The sequence below is a fragment of the Alexandromys fortis genome, unplaced genomic scaffold, assembly GCF_014885135.2.
Source record: "Alexandromys fortis isolate MF-2015 unplaced genomic scaffold, M_Fortis_MF-2015_v1.1 scaffold_94, whole genome shotgun sequence".
NCBI lineage: Eukaryota > Metazoa > Chordata > Mammalia > Rodentia > Cricetidae > Alexandromys > Alexandromys fortis.
In genome coordinates, this window is record NW_026067979.1 from 6,221,227 (window position 1) to 6,235,641 (window position 14,415).

Sequence of the window (14,415 nt, forward strand, 5' to 3'; positions counted from 1 at the left end):
AGATTTTAAGGTTCCAAAGAAGTTTGTGTACTTGTTGAGGAGGTTTTGCAACCTCACCAATAAAACTCTCACTCCTCACTGGGGCAGAAGGAATGGCGCCTCGAGGGCGCATTCGCAAGTTCATTTGACAGGAGAGACTCGGAAGTGCATTTGTCGCTGAAGGGGTCCTTGATCAAAACACAGCTGTTAAGGAAAGTGTTTTAGATTCCATCTCCAAAGGCAAACAGAGGCCACTACAGTGTTGGCCCAAGGGAACACAGGTATATCTCCATCCAGCAGCAGAACTTGGTGGCACTCTCTACGTGGCACTGTTTTCGCTGGTATGGAAGACGGAAAAGTAAGTGGGGTCACGCACCAGGGAGCTGTCAAAGCCAGGCAATGTGTGGCAGGGCCGGAGTCTCTGCCAGGAGGCTCCATTGTATGAAACTGTGAAGGTAAAAAGTTGCAACTCCAGCATGTTGGAGATGCGAGGACTATCGAGCATCAGCCAAGGAAAGCAAGCCGCAGGCATGGGGTGTAGCTGGCCCTAGAGAAAGGCTGTGTCTGTTGCTGATGGCCGAGCTGGAGGGAGAGGGCTTAGGTAACCCTTTGGAGCCCAGATGATTCCATCACAAGCCCTAGCTGCTGGACATGGAGCTGAATGATTTAGTATTGTTCCTGTAGGTCTTGCTTTTCACCTGATTTTTCCTTGTTATCCTCACTCTTCATTTTTAGGATGGGAATGGTACTCCTATGCTATGTATCGAACATATGTAACTTGCAATTTGATTTCACAGGGGCTTATAGTTGATTGGTTTGAATCTTAGAAGAGACTTTGGGTTCTTGATCAATGTTCGGACTACTGTAGGGTTTTTGAAATTAGAGATGCATTATGAGATGGCCACGAGTCTATGGAGGCCAGGAGTGGAATGCTATGGTTTGAATGCAATATGCCCCACATAGACAGTGGGCTGGCAGATGGTGGCACTGGCTTGGACAGTTGTGGAACCTTTTGGAGGTGGCGCCTTGGTGGATGAAGTGGTTCACTGAGGGGTGAGCCTGAGGTTTTATAACACAGCTCCAATTCATGTTTACTCTCTGCTTCCTGAGTATGGACACAATGTGGCCAGCTGCCTTGCTTCTGCCTGCATGTCCTCCCACCACTATGGGCTGCATCCTTTATTATTATTAATTATTGTGTGCATATGTGTGGGCATGTGGATGTGAATGCATATGGCCATGGAGGCCAGACATGTGGAATATTTCTATGCTCTGTGTGAATATATGTTGTTGGGATGGGTTTAATAAAGAAGATGACTGGCCAATAGCTGAACAGAATAAGGTTGTGGGGGAGAGCCAAACAAGAGAATGCTGGCAAGAAGAAGGGGTGGAGTCAGGGGAGTCAGCAGAAGACACAAAGAGAAGCAAGATGGGTCTGCCCTACTGAAAAAAAGTACCAAGGCACATGACAAAACATAGATTAGAAATACAGGTTAAGCCGGGCGATGGTGGCGCACGCCTTTAATCCCAGCACTCGGGAGGCAGAGGCAGGTGGATCTCTGTGAGTTCGAGACCAGCCTGGTCTACAGAGCTAGTGCCAGGACAGGCTCCAAAGCCACAGAGAAACCCTGTCTCGAAAAACAAAACAAAACAAAACAAACAAAAAAAAAAGAAATACAGGTTAATTTACATATAAGAGTTAGCTAGTAATAAGCTTGAGCTATTATTGGCTAAGCACTTGTAATTAATATTAAGTCTCCTTGTGGGTTATTTGGGAATTGGTAGGCAGAGAAGAAAAGGCATCAGATGAGATCCCCTGGAGCTGAAGATAGAGACAGTTGTGAGTTTCCCGAAATAAGTGATGGGAACTGGACTCAGGCCCTCTTCAAGAGCAGCAGGTTCTCTTAAACACTGGGTCATTTCTCTAGCAACTGTATCCCTCTTTAAAGTATATTTTATTTTTATTTTCGGTTATGTGTGGTATGTGTGTGTGTCTATGTTGAGGTGTGAACGTGAGTGCAGTGCCCACAGAGGCTTCAGATCCCCCTAAAGGTGGCGTTATAGATGTGTGTGGGTGCTAGGAACCAGACTTAGGTCCTCTGCCAATGCAGTACATGCTCTTCGCCACCAAACCAAACCTCCAGTCCCCTGTGTACCTTTTAAAAGTGCAAGCCAAAGTAAGCCTTTCCTGTTTAAGTTGCTTCTTGTTATGTGGGTCACGGCAGCAAGAAAATTAGCTTGGGGGTGTGTGTGGCAGGATAGCTCAGGAGGTCAAAGTGCATGCTGCGAAAGTCTGATAACCTGGGGTCAGTCCCTTCCACGTGAAGGTGGAAGAAGAAACCGACTCCACAAAGTTGTCTGGCCACTGTGGAACATACTCATCATAGCCCTTCCCCAAGCAATAATTAAAAAAATTTTTTTTAAGTGACTAATGCAATAACCTATTCAGGTTCCATGGCAACAACAGAGGAAGAGAGGTAACCTTCCAGGGAATGCTGCGTGACTTTGCAGCGAGGGCCAGAACCATCATGAGCATGCACGTCCCTCCCAGTTCTCTCTGAAGGGTCCCCAGGGAAGGGGATCACTGGTCGCTCAAGTGTCTTTGATGAACTAAGTTCAATGACCTTGGCCTGGATTGCTGGGGGTCATATGAGTGTAGGTAGCCACTTAGTCAAAAATAGCTTTGCTGCTGACTCCAGCTCAGAAACAGCATCCAAGCAAAGGGAGCTAAGACCTGGAGGGGCAATCCCCTCCTTGCTTCTTGCCAGTGGACAAGTATTTCAGCATGCTAGGGGCACACAGTGTGCCCTTCTGTTTAGCTGCAGAAAAAAAAATTGCATTTTGCTGCAGCAAAGAAACCAAAGGGACTGTGAAGATAGAAACGCCGAGGAAAACATTAGAATAAATGTCAGCTCGTAGATGGTTGGGCAAGGAGGAAGGAGTTGTTCCCGTCCTCGACACCCCAGGGCTAGTCACGCTCATTTCTTCAATTAGCCAACAGGGAGCAGCTGCTGTGTGACAAAGACCCTGCTGCCATTGGAGATACGCAAAGGGAAGGTACTCTTCCCACCCTCATCCCTCATAGGTCTGGGCCCCCATCCTAACGATTACTTTTACATGTTATGAGAAATGCCCCAGCGTTGGTACTTTATAAGACATGAGATCCACATAGTGAACAAGCCAGAGAGTTCCTGGCCCTTTCCTGCTTGCTGGAGGGAATAATGGACAAATGACAGACAGAACCCAAAGTCACAGGCAAACTGTCTTGGCACTAAGAATCCCAAGTGAAACTGGATGAGGGTCCTCTCAGGTCAGAGAGGAGGCCGCCTCTGCTGATGAGGAATGTCGCTGCCCTGTTCAGACGTCCTGGCCAGTGAAGCAGTGTTTCAGGGCTCCCTGTGTTTTTGTCTTTAAGTGACATTGGGGGAAAAGGTATTTGGGTTCTGCTTGGGCAACAGGCATCTCCAAATGCTGTTCAGAGAAGGTGATGTTCAGATATTTTTGGAGGAAAATTTGGAAGCTTTCATCAAAGTTTTAAAAGAATGCCTCTCCTTTGACCTAATAAGTTGGGTTCTGGGAATTAATCCAAAGGAAATGATTAGATAAGAGCACCGGGATGCACATTAGAAAGATACTCATTGCAGCCTTATTTCTGGTAGTTAAAATTTTGAAGTGATCAAGATAGTTAATTATCAGAGATTGTTGAAACTAATTGTAGTACATCCAGTAAATGACATAAAATGGTCCTTTTCCTTCTTTGCTAATATAGAAAGATGGCCATTATCAGCCAAGTAAGAAAAGACTGGTTGAAAGCCCTGTATGGAGCCTGGAATAGGGGAACACCCTCTACTCTAGAGGCAGAGACAGGAGGATCACAAGTTCTAGGTCATCCTTTGCTACACTGTGAGTTTCAGGCCAGCCCGAGGCATATAAAATTCTGTCTTAAAAGCAGCAAACAGGCCAGGCAATGGTGGCACACGCCTTTAATCCCAGCACTCAGGAGGCAGAGGCAGGTGGATCTCTGTGAGTTCGATGCCAGCCTGGTCTACAAGAGCTAGTTCCAGGACAGGTTCCAAAGCTACAGAGAAACCCTGTCTCAGAAAAAAGAAAAAAACCCAACCCCCCCCCAAAAGCAGCAAACAAACAAACCAGCAATTCAGAGTTCAGAGGAAATGTATGAATGTATGCAGTTGTGGTTGCTTGGTCTTCAAGCAGGTACCTCCGAGGCCAGAAGAGAGAAAGAGGAGTTTCTTCAACAAATAGTGATAAGCTAACTGGATAGCAACAGCAAGAGAATGAAATTGGACCTTACCTCACACCATACACAAAACCAACTCAGGAGGCTAACTGAAGTTAGAGACACTCTTAGAAGACACCAGAAGAGTAAATCTTGATGTTGGGCATAGTTTCTTAGGTCAGAACCATTCTCTCTCTCTCTCTCTCTCTCTCTCTCTCTCTCTCTCTCTCTCTCTCTCTCTCACACACACACACACACAGAGAGATAAATCAGACTTCATCAAAATTTAAAATTTTTGTATATAAATCACTTCTGTTTCAAGGAAACCTACAGAGTGGGAAAAAAAGTATTTGAAAATTGTATGTTTGAATATAGAAAGATCTCAAATATAGAAGAACTTTTACAATTCAACCAGAAAATGCAAACAACCAAAGGCTTGAATAAATATATTCTCTAAGGAAGATAACAATGGTCACCAGGGTTGTGAAAAGACGTTGACTTTCATGGTCATCAGGGAAGCACAAATCAAAACCACAGTAAGATACTACTGCCTGCCATAGCAAAGGACAACAGCCAGGGCTGGCAAGGAGCCCTGTGCATTGCTGACAGGAAGACAAAGTGGCCCAGCCACTGGGCTGACTAGTCCGTGGCTTCCTCTGTAAGTTAAGCACAGACAGACCATTCCAGTCAGCAATCCCACCTCCACTGTAAACCCCTAGGACTAAAAATGGCGTTCCAATAAAAAAAAAGTATACAAACATGCCTGTACAAACCATTCACCAGAGTTCCCAGGTGAAAAATGTTTCAGATGTACCTCAGCTGATGAGTGGAGCAATGGAACATGCTGCAGCCACACCACGGAATAGTAACAGGCTCTAAAAAGGAACAAAAAACTGATTCTTGCTGCAGCATCCTTGATCTTGAAGACATTATGCTACATGAAGGAAGAGAAGATGCAAAGGGTCACTCATGTGAGATGCCCAGCCCTGTGATCCCTGGAGACAGATAGCAGAGGGATGATTTTCAGGGGCTGGGGGTAAGGGAGACTGAGAATAGCATTAACAATGCAGTTTCTGGGCGGTGGTGGCGCACACCTTTAATCCCAGCACTCGGGAGGCAGAGGCAGGCAGATGTCTGTGAGTTCGAGGCCAGCCTGATCTACAAGAGCTAGTTTCAGGACAGGCACCAAAGCTACAGAGAAACCTTGTCTCGAAAAAAACAAACAAAAACAAAACAAAATGCAGTTTCCTCCTGGAGTCCCGAAAAGACTCTAGAGTCTAGAACTAGGGGATGGGGATGGTTGTGTGGTATTGTGCACCAAAGTGCACTCTTTTCAGTAGTTAAAATAGAGAAAAAAATATGTCTAGTCTATAAAAAAACCACAACTGTTAGGACAAATAATCAAATGCTAGCTGAGTACATGTGCAGGAGTTGCGAGTTCTCACCCTTTTCTGCAGTCTGCGTAGTTGACACTAAGTACGCTTTGCATCCGTAATTAAAGTGGGAAAGAAGACATAACAAACTTTTTATCTTAAAAAGCTAGAACAGCAAGGCGGTGCAGTGGGCAAGGTGCTTGCTGCGCAAGCCTGATGCCATGAGTTCAATCCCCAGAACCCACTGTAGAAGAAAAGAACCCCCTTCCAAATGCCGTCTTCTGGCTTCCAAGAGCAGGCCCCCTCACACATTAGTAAGAAATAAAATAAAATGAGAAAGGTCAAGAACAAGGGCTGGAGAGATGACTCAGTGAGTGAAATGCTTTCTGTGCATGAGGAACTGCTTGGATTCCCAGCTGTTAACAGCTGGCAGGATGCCCCTTGTCTTAGTCACTAAGACCACAGCAACTCTTATAAAAGAAAGCATTGCACTATGGCTTGCTTATAGTTTCAAAAGTTTAGTCCATTACCCTCATGGCAGGAAGCATGGCAGCGGAGAATTCTATATCGGGATCCGAAGGTATCAGGAAAAGAGAGATTCTGGGCCTGGCTTGAGACTTGGAAACTCCAAAGCCCACCCCTGTGACACACTTCTTCCAACAAGGCCACATTTTCTAATCCTTTTGGGTAGTACCACTCCCTAGTGACTAAGTATTCAAATATATGAGCCTATGGGGGCCATTCTTACTTAGACACAACACTCTGTAATACTAGTGCAGAGGAGGCAGAGACAAGAGCCTCCTGGAGATTTGCTGACCAGTCACAGAGAGAGCGAGCTCTAGGCAAGAAATCCTGTTTAGAAATATAGGGTAGAGGGCTGGAGAGATGGCTCAGTGGTTAAGAGCGCTGTCTGTTCTTCCAGAGGTCCTGAGTTCAATTCCCAGCAACCACATGGTGGCTCCAAACCATCTGTAATGAGATCTGGCACCCTCCTCTGGCATTTGGGTATACATGGAGGCAGAAAGTTGTATACATAATAAATAAATATATCTTTTAAAAAAAAAAGAAATATAGGGTAGATAGCCACTTATAAGCAGAGAAAACATTATCTGAATGAAAGCTTCATTTATGTATTCTGTTAATTATTTAAGTTGGTCCTAGAGAGGAATAAAAACATTAATGGTGAAAACAGTACAACATAGAAATCATGATTTTTGCAGGTAAATGGAACAAGAAAATATTGTATCAAGTGTAGTAACCCAGATGCAGAAAGACAAACGTCGCATTTCTCTCTTATTTGTGGTTCCTAGATCCAAATCTCCAGGTGTGAGTATATAACCTGGAATAACCATGGAAACCAGGAAAGTAAAAAAGAGACCGTGGCGGCAGGGGGTGATGGGACCTGGATTTGATGGCAGAGTCGGGGATGAGGCTAGGAAGGGGGAATGGTGAAAGGGGAGAATTTTACCTGAAGATTGGGAAAGGGAGGCAATACAGAGGGAGAGGGAAGGGAGGAGGGATAAATAACACTAAAGATGTTTGAGAAACCCACAGAGAATCATACTGTTTTATATTTACCTAAAATTACATGTAAGTGTATGTGAATTACATGTATGTGTACGCCCACACCCACTCCACAGTTTCAATCAAGTTATACCACATACGGCCGCAACGCTCCCTTCAAGAGCCATGGACTGCCTAACAAAACACTGGGTACCAAGCACAAGAATCATCCCTTTGAGTTGTCAGTCAGCGCCCTCAGTTTCCTCCCATAATTTGAAGGTAAAACCGACCCTATTGCTGAAAACACCATACACTTCGGACACAGGAATCAAACCAGGTATGACCCAGTAGCTACCTCCCTAAACTAACTTTCATGGTACCAGAAAGTGCATCACAGGGAGGAAGCTAACCAGTGTGCTACCCAGCTGTGACACCTACGAGCTACAACAATGACCAGAATGCCAAAGTATCACCAAAGATGCCATATATATCTTGGGGGTAGTCAGGAACTGTCTAACTGGACTCAAGACCCTGCAGCAGGAGGGGATCCATGCCTGGTGCCGTACACAGAGCCAGCTGCTCCTGGCTGGTGAGGTCATGGCACCTAGAAGAAAGCCTGCCACTGCCACTTTGCAAAGCCGTTTAATTCCCAGCTGCATTCTAAATGCTTATCCTTACACCCACAGAGAAGCGTAGCTCGCACCCCTCATCAGAGAAGCTCCTTCTCCGCAGCAGACAGAGGCCATTACAGAAAACCACAACAGGTCAAAATACAGACAACCACTGACCACGGGGGTGCCCAGTCCCAACTCATACATTTACAACACAACCCCTACTCTTAGGGCCCTGGCAACATCTCCAAAGAAGAGGCAGAAAGATCGCCAGAGTCAGAGGACCGGCAAATGTCCTGGGAGACAGTGTCTTCTATGTATGACAGGAGAACTGTGCCCATGACATCTCAATAATATGACTGTCTAAATAAGACCTGAAGAATGACAGTACCGGCTGACATGCCAGTGTGGACGAGAAAAATCTCACAAAGCCCCACTCCTAAATGAAAAGCTATGGGTAACTAATGACTACTGGGGTAGAATTGGTCTTCCCCAGGGATGAGCCCCCAACTTGATTATCTGCTACAAAATAATCTGTCCTAAAAATATGTATGTGTATATAATTATATATACGCAACACTAAATGGGCTCAGCAGGTTGTATTTATATACTTATTAACATATATATATAAATAGTTAAATATAATAACAAATAAGTATAAATAAATAATTATTTTAAAAAGGCCATGAATTTAAGAGGGAACCCACAGGAAGGGGTAGAGTGAGGAGGGAAGAAGTGATATAAACATAGTACACATATATGAAATTTTAAACATTAATTTAAAATTTTTAAAAAGAAAATGAAAATCTAGAAGGAGGAGGGTGACAGAGAAAGACTGTCACTGGTGCTGACCTCTGACTTCTGCATGTACGCACAAGGTGAGCCCTCCCTCACGTGTGCGCACACACATGCATACATTACATACGTAAGAAGAAAGAAAAGCAAAAACGAGAGAGGAAGAAGGAGGGGGAAAGAAAGGAGAGAAGCAAAGAAGAAGGAAAAAGAAAGCCAGCCTTTGAACTGCACCCCACCCCCTCCACAGAGAGACGAAGGCCTTGCTGATGGCAGGCTGGGAGCTGTGAGGTTTTTTGATAGCACCAGGAAGGACTCTAGATCAGCAGATTGAATTCCCAACTGACACAACTCGACATGTCCTATGGAAAGATGCCCCAAGATACATGGTGGCATAACTCAGTGCCACAATTAACGAGACCCACAATAAAAACGCCAATTGCTGCAGAGCGAACATGCACGCACTTACAAACGCAAAGATTCTCTACACCCGTGAATGAAAACCACCAAGAATGGTTTTCCCAGGCTGGCAAGGCAGAGCTCAGCACGTAAAGGTGTTTGCCTCCAAGCCTGACAACTTAATCCCCAGAACCCACAGACAGAAGGAGAGGGTCAACTACTGTAGGTTGCTTTTTAACCTCCGCAGACGTGCTGTGACACACACACACACACACACACACACACACACACACACACACTAAATGTGAAGAAGGAGAGAAGGAGGGGGAGGAGGAGGTGGAGGTGGAGGAGGAGAAAGAGGAGGAATAGAAAGTAGTAGTAGTAGTTTTCCCAGGGTGTGATGGTGCTTCTCATTAATCCCAGCACTCAAAAGAGGCAGAATTTTGTGAGTTTGAGGCTAGCCTTATCTACAGGGTAACCAAGGCTACACAGGGAGACTGTCTTTTAAATTTTTTTTTCTTCTGGTCTGGCAGCTGGGAACAGAGAGACAAGGCCAGCATGGCGGCCCCATGGCCCTAACGGTGTCGGTGTGGTAGTGGATGTCTCTGCACACGACCTGCTAGGATGAACTCAGTCTTTTCAAACAGACTCGTTCTTTGCCAGAGCGCCTGCCTTATGTAATAAAACGAGTCTCTCACCCATAAGATCAAAGCTATTTAAGTAAAAAAAATGATTTTCTTGTCGCTGCCCTATTTCGCATTTGCCAAATTTTTATAAGACATTATTTAACACATGGAAGCAAGCAAACAAACTGTAGCTCATGGAAACAACTAGGAATGTTTGCAGTAAAAACAGACCGCTCTGCCCAGCATCACATACAATATGCCAGTTCAGATGTTCTTAACAGAGAATTAAAATATACATATAAAAGAAAAGAAAAAAAATTAAGCTATTACGAAAAGCCCTCCCACCATGCCTAAATTTTCCACAGGGCTGTCTATTATCTTCCCTGGGAAAAGTCAGTACTTTTCAGACAGACTTGAATTCCGGATGGCTGGGCAATGCCAGGCTGACCTTGACCCCTACCAGTCCCCTCTGGCCCCCATCTCTCCAGCCTCCTTGGCACAGCCCCCTCCCCCCCATTAACCTCCTGTAGCTTCGCAGCCTCCCTGGCAGAGCCCTGGGGACCCCTGTGGAGTTGTTTGGGCCTCTGGACAGCTTCACAGTCTTCTTGGGGGCACTCAGGCTGTTTCGAAGCTCTGTTTGTCCAACAAACATCATGCTTGTGTTTTGATATTGTATATAAATCAGAAAAATAATGGTTTGGAAACAAAAATAACCCCTTTTTTTAAAGGGTTGGCAGAAGGGTGTGACTCACTGGTGTGATGTGCCTTTTAGACATGTCACTGTAAACCCACCTTGGACTGTCCTGTCACCTAGGGCCTGCAGTACGTGTCATGTCTCCTGGGATTACTTTCTGAACTTTTCCTCAGGTTGCTTTCTCTATTCTGTTGCTCCTTGCACACAGCAAGGGAGATACTGAGTGAGGTGGGAGTGGCCAGTCAAAGTTTTCTCTAGCGAGGAGATGGTGGCCCACACCTTTAATCTCAGCACTCCAGAGGCAGAGGCAGGAGGATCTCTGTGAGTTCAAGGACAGTCTGGTCTACAGAGTGAGTTCCAGGATTGACCTCCAGGGTCCCACTATCTGAGAAACTTTTTTTTTTCTTTTTTTTGAAACAGAGTTTCTCTGTGTAACAGTCCTGGCTGTCCTGGAACTCACTCTGTAGACCAGGCTGGACTCAAACTCAGAGAGATCTGTCTCGACTATCTCTACCTTCTGAGTACTGGTATTAAAGGTGTGCACCACCACTACCTGGCTTTTTTTTTTTTTAAATAAAGTCTTATGAGGCTGCCTAAGCCGGCCTCAATGATTCTCTTCCCCAGCCTCTGAGCCCGGGGTAGCCACGCCCAGCAATTTCTATCCCTTGTTTTACAGCAGGAGACAATGTTGCTCTAAGTCTGCTCTCTGCTGTGCTGTAGCTGTAAGATCTTGGGGAATCTCTTTGGGCTGTTTTCTTATCTGCAAAATGGGGATAATAGCTGTGTCTACCCCCAAGACTCCGTGGGGAGCCAATGTGATAATGCAAGCAAACTGCTTCGCCAACAGTCTAGGGTCATAAATGTCAATATTCCTATATGCTGTGCTGAGTTCGCGTTGCAGGACGTGCAGATAATTCCACATCCCTATCCCTTGTCCACACTGAAGATTTACTCTTTACAAGAGGTTCCCAGGAACAGAACTGATGGATGCAAAGGGTCTGGATCATTCCCAAGTTCTAGCCAGGAGAGGCAGAATCCCGGCTTTCGGTGTCACTCTGTCCTCTGGGGTAGGACATTGAGTCTTGCTACACACAGCTTCAATGAGTATGAGTTCGGGAAGCTTTCTGCTCAGAACAAGGACTCTTAGCATCTTCTGGGGCCTCCTGGAATAACCCTGAGACGTCAGTTTCGCTCTGTAAATCTGGAACAAGGATCTCGCTCAAGGTGTGGTCAGGAGCGATCAATAGCTAATGGCTGGAGCTGACTTTTGTCCCCTTCATCATGAAAGACCTTTGAGTTGCTTGGCCACTTCTGAGATTCTGAGGAAAATGATAACATGAGGCCAAAGTTCATACCAGTTGGCCAGGCTCCCTCTCTCCAGGGCCTGTGAACTGCAGGGCGGGAAGGAGTGACCAGTCCCATGAGTGTAGAAACAGGTTCACTGGAATTGGGGTCACTAGGGAAGAAGCCATTTCCCCACTGGCCTTTCCATGCACCCACCATAGAAATGCCCCGTGAATTGTCTGTCTACTATTTGCTTGTCTGCTAATTGTTTATCTGTGGACATGGGTGAGATTTGGCACCCAGTGAACAGAAGACCCAGGGGTACAGTGAGGGAGAAGATCTTCGGCCAGCCATGACAGGAAAGACGCAGACGAAAAACAGGAGTCACCCTCTGGGGTCACTCTCCAGCCTCCCACAAACACTTTCCCAGATGGCTGACTGGAAGTTCTCTGTCCCTAGGTCTGGACATCTGCATCGTGTCCTCAGAAGATTGTATCACGTAGCAAATCAACTGAAGGAACACAGGGATCTACACGCCAAGTCTTATCTGCTCAGCCTTCTTCTGGGTTCAAGCACAGCCCCCCACAGCTCCGCCCTGCAGAGGAGGGGAAGCCTGAGCGCCTAGGGTGGTGTTCAGGCCTCAGTTTACTTTTGCAGACATCCCTTCCCCAGTTTTCCCCTACTTACAGTCTATAGCAGGCTTCGGGTACCTGAATAGACTAGAGGCCTCCTTGCTTTGCTACTCTGGTAACTTTGTGAAAATTCTTCCTGCCCTTTAAGGTCCAGCGTGAAGGCTCCAATTCTAGGAGTGTACTGTTTCATTTCTGCAGGTTTGTGAATTCCCCGAGTGTCTCTCCATCATTCATTTCTGGTTCCAGGCCATACTTATCAGAGACTATACGTTGCATACTTTGAACCCTTTCGGTTTATCGAGATTTCTTTTATGGCCGAGCACTCGGTGTATACTGCAAAACCTTCGTTGGGCTCCAGACAAGAATGTGTGTTCTGCTGGGTGTGGTGGCCCACATCTCATCCATTCCCACTACTTGGGAGGCAGAGACAGGCAGATCTCTGAGTTCGAGGCCAGCCTGGCCTACCGACTGAGTTCCATGACAGGACAGGCTTACGCAGAGAAGTCCTGTCGCAAAGCAAAAATGAAAATAAAAACTAAAGTCATATGAGAAGCAGAAAAACAACTTCAGTCTTTCCATGGAGCAGCAAGCAAACACCTCCTTTGTGTAGCGTTAGGAGAGGCGGGGCTGCGTCCCCGGCACCCGGCTGCCCGCATGTCTAGGTTATGCCCCGAAATAATTACATGGAAACTGTATTTTTTTAAACACTGCCTGGACCGTTATCTGTAGCCTCTTATTGGCTAGCTCTTACATATTGTTCTAACCCATTTCTGATATTCTGTGTAGCCCACAAGGTGGCTTACCAGAGAAGATCTTAACCTGCGTCTGTCTGGAGTGGGAGAACCATGGCGACTCCTCGACTAAGCTTCTTTTTCTCAGCATCCTGTTCCGTTTACTCCACCCACCTAAGGGTTGGCCTATCAAGGGGCTTAGGCAGTTTCTTTATTAATAAGAAATCACTCCCACATCATCTTTGGAAGCTGATGGTGCTACCATTTAGAGGTTAGCTTTGGAGGCCTAGCTACTCCAATTGACCCGGTCCCCAGTTTAATCCCTGCGTCTCTGCGTGTATTCCTATGAGCACTTGTACATGCACGCCTGTGCACATATATGTAGGGTCCAGGGGTCACCCTCAGATGTTCTCAAGCAATGTCCACTCTCTTATACTTTTAGGGGCCAGGGCCCCTCAAAGGCCTGGAACTTCAGCTGACCAGTCAGCAAGCACCAATGATCCACGCGTCTCTGCCTCCACAGCACGGGAATGGCAAGTGGGCACCATGACACCCAGCTTTTTAGTTTCCTCTTTTTAAATTCAGGTCTGGAGATTGAACTCGGGTCCTTGCGCTTAAAGAGCAAGCGCTATACCAACTGCGCTGGTTCATTTTTGTCACCTTGACACCAACCAGGAGGAACTTCAGGTAAGGAATCGACTCCATTGGACTGACCTGTGGGCAGGCCTATGGGCATTTTCTTGATTACTGACTCACATGGGAGGGCCTGGCCCACTGTGGGCAGTGTCCTCTCTGGGAAAGTAGCCCTGGGATACAGAAGAACTCAAACTGAACAAAGTTTGAGGGCAAGCCAGAAAGTAGCATTCCTTCATGGCCTCTGCTTCAGTTCCTGACTCCAGGTTCCTGCCCTGACTTCCTTCCATGATGAACTAAAATCTGTAAACTGACATAAACCCTTCCCTCCCGGAGATGCTTTTGGTCATGGTGTTGTAGTCATAGCAACAGAAGCCAGACTAGGACTTCAAGGAAGCGATCTCCCCAGCCTTCCAAAGTCACTCCTTTTCAGATCAGCAGACTCCTCGTGCTTCTGACAGCTCCACGCCTAAACCACCCAGGGCACATGACTCTTTCGAGGGGTTCTGGATGAGTCAGCCTGACTCTGTTCAACCAATCAGTGGTTTCCCCCTCCACCATTTTTGACAGAGCTGCTGTTCTGTGTAGCCCAGGTTAGCCTTGAATCTCTCTGCTTCAGCCTCTGTAGTACTGGGATTCCGGGGGGGAGGGGCGCGTCACACTTAGCCCTTCCTTCCCTCTTTGTTTCCTGCTTTCTCTTGCTGCCTTTTTTTCCCTTTCCCACATATCACTATCCTTCCATCCAGCCACGTTGTTCTTCCTTCTTTCATCTTGTCCATTAATGTGTTCCCTTCTGACTTTTCTTCTTTCTATTCAACCATTCTTTTGTCTTTCCTCCACCCCTTCTTCCTCACTTCCATCTATCCATTTACCTCCTGTACTGCTTCCTCCACTTCCTGCCACTCCCTTTCCTGTCTCCCC